Source organism: Falco peregrinus, chromosome 6 (assembly GCF_023634155.1).
Source record: "Falco peregrinus isolate bFalPer1 chromosome 6, bFalPer1.pri, whole genome shotgun sequence".
NCBI lineage: Eukaryota > Metazoa > Chordata > Aves > Falconiformes > Falconidae > Falco > Falco peregrinus.
Window position 1 is genome coordinate 58,684,997 of NC_073726.1, and position 6,000 is coordinate 58,690,996.

Below are 6,000 nucleotides of genomic sequence, written 5' to 3' on the forward strand. Positions count from 1 at the left end.
ACCACTTTGAAGTCCTAGGTCTAGGGGATGATTTATTTATGAAGGGAAGTTGAATAAAAAATGCAGTCCTTCAGGTATAAGCTCTCTGAAGAGAAGACTGATATCCTGACTGTGGATGCTAACAGGAATTTTACATCAGTGAAACACCAGAATTGATGAGCCAGGCCCTGATCTCTGCCTGTGAGGAGCTTGCTGTGGCTCAGCAGTTCAATGGCACTTCACTGCAGCTGAGGATGATACAGAGAAGGCAGAGCCAGCAAAAGGCAAGAGGCAAGGGTTACAAGTTGCAGCATGGAATTCCAGTGCAATGAAAGGGGGAAAAAATCCACTGTGAGGGTGGATAAGCACTGTTATGGCAGCCCAGAGAGGTGGTGGAATATCTACCCCTAGAGACAGTGAAAATTTTACTGGACAGATTCTGCAATCCTGAGGTCCCGAGAGAGACTCTGCAACATTTGGAAATGTTTTTGCGTGTAATTCTTTTTCAAATTCTTGGATCAAAACAACTGTCTGTAACTTTCTTCTTCTTAGAATACTTTGAAATGCATTAAAACAAAAAAAAACCATCTGTCCTCCTCAGAGCTAGTAGCTTTGCTATTGACAGCTAGGGGTTGATGTATTTGTGACACATTGCAGCCCGCAGTGAAGTCCAGCCCTTGGCTAGCTAGGCACAGCCCAACACAGAGGCGACCCTGCATAACCCTGCCCAAAGTTGAGTGTTAATACAGACAGAAGCTGAATAAACCAGTAGCACACATCAGATCGTCAGCAGAGGCAGAAACCAAGTCTTTCCCAGGCCACGGCAGGTCTGGGAATCCCACACTGGCCCTGTGCAGTCTCCTGCTTCGTGGCAGGGTCACCCCGGAGGAGGCGACCACCAGGCTACTCAGCTGGGCTTCATTTCTGAGAGGGGAGCTCCACCGTGTGGGCCCTGCTGAGAACCTCGGCTGCAGGAAGCGGGTCTGGATTCAGGCGTACTGGATTTGCAACCGTAGGATATTTTTCCTATTTTACTGCAAGGGGAAAAAAAACCCCGTTTCCCCCACGCCTAAGAGAACACCTGCATAACCAAAATCATTTGGTTGTGCCCAAGGGGATTGGTCAGGGCCTTGTACATGGCTGGGCAACAGACTAGTTAAAAGCAGTCCTGGGTCCTCATTTATCTTGCATCCACTTCTGCTACTAGAGCTGCAGGGGAAAAGAACAAGCAGCAAATGTCTCCTCTCCTGGCAGCTCCTGCCATTAGAAAGAAAGACAGTAGGCAGAACTGGCCTGAGGTAAAAACCCAGACCTTCTGACACTAGCAAGGCCAAAACCGGTAGGGCTGATGCACCTTGCTTTTGTATTGCTCCAGTGATGTCTGCACATTGTGTATGTCCCTGAAGCACTGGCTGGTGTGTGTGTGTGTGTGCTGACTGACCCTGCTTTTTTTGTGTGTGTACAGTCATTCTAACATGTCCGGAATCGATTGGATTCTCTCTGCATGAGATGGAGAATGAATCTGCATGTGCCCTAAAGCCATTCATTAGAAATCCAGCCAATTGCCTCCTCCCAAGGGAAAAACTAATGAATTACTGATGCAAACGGTTATCTAACATACAAAAAAATAAGGCTAGCCTGCATGTAAAAGAATCCCAGGAAGCCGTTCTTTTCCAGGAATAGGTCTGATTAATTGTTGTATCAAAAATTTGAAACAGTTTTATCCTGAAAAGTCTATCAATACAGCCTGGGTCAAGAGGGCTCAGTTTGCAAGTACAGACATTTTTCCACCCCCAGACAGACAATCCATGAAAAGTCAGCCTAGGCTCTGGGAGTCAAACTCCTTTCTGCTTGTCTTTCATCGCGTGTAATAAGAAGTCTGCAAGCAGATCACACTTTGCATGACTGGTTAGCTTCTTGGCACTCAGATGCATTTCTCTGTACTGGGTCTGTGTTGAATCTCGTGTTTCTGGCTGCTGTTCTGCTACTGTTGTCAGCGTCAACACAACTAATGCTGAGCTAACATCCTCCTTGATTGTTGTCCCTCGAGCCACGTTGTCTGTTTTGAGGGGAACTTCTAGTGGGTAAGTGTGGGGATTGTGTTTCCTGCCCACTGTTCCACAGCCTGCCTGCTCCGTCCCTGCCCTACCTCTGCTAGGTGCTTCAGACCCCTGCAGGGGCTTCTACATGGTGCAGATGAGAGATGGAAGTGGGGGTGGCCCCATTTGAGGTGGAATAGGGGACAGTCATACACAGGTGTGGTTTATCACATGTCAGGGTGGGTGTTTGCTGTTAGCACTTGCATCTTGGGGCTACCAACTCAGAGAGGAAGGGGAGAGAAACCTTGAAAACATTGCTACAAATGACCTGACTGCTGATTTCCCAGCCTGTGGATCTTACTGCTGCTGTATTCAGACTCCTCCCAGGATGAGATGAACCTTCAGTTCATTCTGACAAAATGGAGATATCCTTCCCCATGGGGGCACCAAGCTCTTGAGTGCTTGCCCCATATTGTTTCAGCAGAACACAGTATTGCTGTCCTTCGGAGTTCAGGCTGACTTAGTCTGGATGGTGAAGTTTTCCATTTTTGGGGTGAAAAGCAGTATTTTTGTGCACTGATTGATTTTTTCTTTTGTAATTTTTTTCCTCCCCAGGTGTTTTTATTACCCTGCCTCTGAAATTTCCTGCATTTAGGGTTATCAGAAGCTTATCTAGAGGGAAGAAGCCTGGTAAAATGGACACTGTTCCGTGGTAGATGCATTGTATTTCCACACGCACCAAACACGTTTCATTCCCCCTTGACTTTGTTCCCACAGATTTCTCCTCCTAGTCAAGGAGGTAGGTCTCAGGACAGTCTGTTCTTCCCTGCCACTAACACACTGCTCACTGCTGGCCCCCAGAAGGTACAGCTGTTACCTCCATGAAAGCATTACACGCAAAGGCGGTATTTACAACCTGGAAAAAACAGTGACTTAAAGCCTAATAGGTTTTCTGAGATCCTGCAAGTGGAAAATATGAGCCCTGGCTTGGCTGATGGTTTTTAATTTATACAGCAACTTTCAGCCTTCCCACACCAGGGGCATGACCACACGTTATTGACAGCCCAGGAGGACTGCCAGTCTGGTAAGGCACTGTCAAAGCTTGTGGTCCTTGGGTTGAGCCCTTGGAGTGTTGAGCCCCACAGTGGAAGAGTGACGGGGCATATGGGGGACCACATCTTGTAAGCAATGGCAGAGTGGAGGGTGGGAAACAGGCAGAGAGTTGCCCTCATTATGCATGGGTCTAACATGGCCAATTACCCCATCCTCTCCTCACCTCCACAATGTAAAAGACTCTTGTTGAGAGCGGTCATAATTCACGGTGAACACCCTGCCTCCCCCTTACTCCCTTCACACCCGCTGCTCTCCATTTTCCTTCCAGAAAAAAATGTGTCTTTGATGAAATGAAATGGCTCAGTCAAAAAAACCCTCAAATGGTTGGGGACCCCTGCACTTGGCCACCCTTGCCCACTTCCCAGCTCTATTTCTGGCTGAGTTTGGAGTTTAAGTGGGCTGACCTTGTGCCCTGACTGCCCCGGAGGTCAGTGATGAAAGCGGATGGAGGCTTCACAGTCAGGTCTCTTGTGTGTGACTCTTTTGTTCCCGGGACAAGGGTGTGCAGTGCCTGGGACAGTGCTTAATTGTTCGGGGGCACTGCTTTACCCGTCATGCCCTTCCCCGGGTGGCCCCAGCCCTTCTTGCTCATGCGTGGGAGGGAGGCAGCTTCCCCACTCCGAGTAGGGAGGAGGAAGCAGAGTCTGGGTTGCTCGGCATCATTTCTGGCTGTTTATCAATCAGTGTAATAAATTTTGCAGAGTGCCAGAAAGCCAGAAAAAAGAAAGAACGAATGAAAAAGAACTTCCTGGCATTTTGTGACTCCTGCCTGTCACTGGGTGCATCCTCCATTGTCCTCCCATGCAGGCAAGAGCAACATCACCTTGCCCCAGCCAGCTCCTGGGTCTATCTGCTGTGCTCCATTCGGATGCACCCTGCTGCGAGAACTCCCTCCGCCCTTCTGCAGATGTTTAATGAGGAAAGCCTGATGTGTCAGGTCTGAGGCACTGGGCTTAGCCCACGTGGAGGTGATGGGTTCACACCAGGCAGTGCAGAAGCTTCGAGTTGGGGCACATCAAAAAAGCTGGGTGGTATTGTGGGGGAGCAAGCCCAGGGCTGGATGTATTGAGGGTCCTGAAAAGCTTTGCTAGACCTGAGCTGGGCACCGCACCTGGCACCGCCCTGAGGACACACAGAGGAGCAGTGAGTTTGCTGTAGGTGTGCGTGGGCAGGGGAAAGGTGCTGGACAACTTTGTGGCATGATGATAAAGAGTTGAATGTTTACAAATGTCTGTGATGGAGGTAGGTCAACAGAGCTCAGCATAAGCATGTGGGAAGCCTGTTAGCACTCAGTACCTCTTTGGCTGCCCCTTCAGCATCTTTCTTTTGCAACAAGTCCTTCCTGTGCTTTACATCTTCATTGCAGCTGGAGGCTGGGGCCGGAGCCTCCACAGCAGGCCCTCCCCTCTGCTGTTTCGGGGAGTGACTGTGCAGAGGAAATGGATAAAAGGAGCGGAGGGTCAGGGTTTAATTACCCCATTGCATGCAGAGATGAGTGATGGACAGAGACTGTCAGTGGGTCACTGATTAGCTGCCATGGAGCAGACAGAGGAGGGGGGAAACGTGATGAGCCCCCAGGACAGACCACTGTTGGGGAAAGCCATGACACATGGAGATGGCAGCTCATAATGGGGGACACTTTCCCCAGTTGTTTCCCCAGTTCTTCGTTCCCCTCTTTGTCCCAACTCCATCAGGAGCCCTGTGGACTCAGAAGCCTCCTGCTGGTCCCTGGCTGCTTCACTGGTTATGGGCAAGTGTTGCTGGGGTGGCAGGTCCCCCTTGAAGGATGGGGAAGAAGGTGTGACATCTCCTACCAACTGTACTGAGCTCTTGTCTCCTTGTGTGGAGACGGTGAGGAAGGATTGAGGGAGGGAAGAAGGGAAGGAGGAACAAAAAGGCAGGAGGGAAGGAAAGGAAGAAGGCTGAAAGAAGCAGCTGCTGGCCGGTGAGGTGTAATACACACACAGTGCTCCTCTGCACAGGTGTGAAGGTCTCCTGCAGAGACATCAGCCCAGCCAAAGTGGAAACCGGGCTGCCTGTCTCCAGCCCCACTGCCTCACCACTGCCTCCCTTGGACATGGCTGAATGCCTCAGGTAATAAATCTCTCTCCCCATTGCATTCCTGGCATCTCTTGGCTCTGGGGCTGTAAGAGACCAGGATTAATGTTTTGGCAGATTTGGTGACCTGGTTTTGTGTAAGCAGAATGCAGAAGTAACAAGTTTCGTAAGTCTTACCCCTTCTGCTCCCGACCCCATAGGTACTTCCCCCTCCTTTCCTTGTCACGCTCATATCAAGCCCTTGTTCTTCCTCCCACCACACTGCCTCTGAGCCCAGCCTCCATTTCCTACGTACTCCACAACTCAGTCAACTCTTATCCCTGCCCCTGCCCTTAGTCCTGCTGTACAATGTCATACCTAACGTTCTTCCACCAGTCCTGTTACCCTTGGTCTCAAGCTTTTCCCTACAATCCCTCTACACATCCTCTTTTGGATTTTGACCTTCAGTTTGTATCTCTAGTCACAGTTGTCCTCTAAGGTCCTGCTTCCCGTGTCCCCTCTCCCTATTCCTTTCCCTTTCTTGCCTTTACTCACCCATCCTTTACTCTTCTTTCCTGTCCCCTTCACCCCTCATCTCCCAGCGTTGTTTGCATGAATTGTCTCTGGAATCATGAGATCACTGTTTTTTTCTGCCTCTGTCAGTGGGAACATCACATTAAGGAGCGTGGATAAGTGACCGGGGGCCATTGGGGTGACTCTGGCACCCCCTGTCCCCACCCTCCTTACCCCCCTCTTCTTCTGTATCAAAGGAAGCTTTGTTGTCGAAAAGCAGAAAGAGAAAAGCAGATAAAAAGGCGGAACATGTGATCTC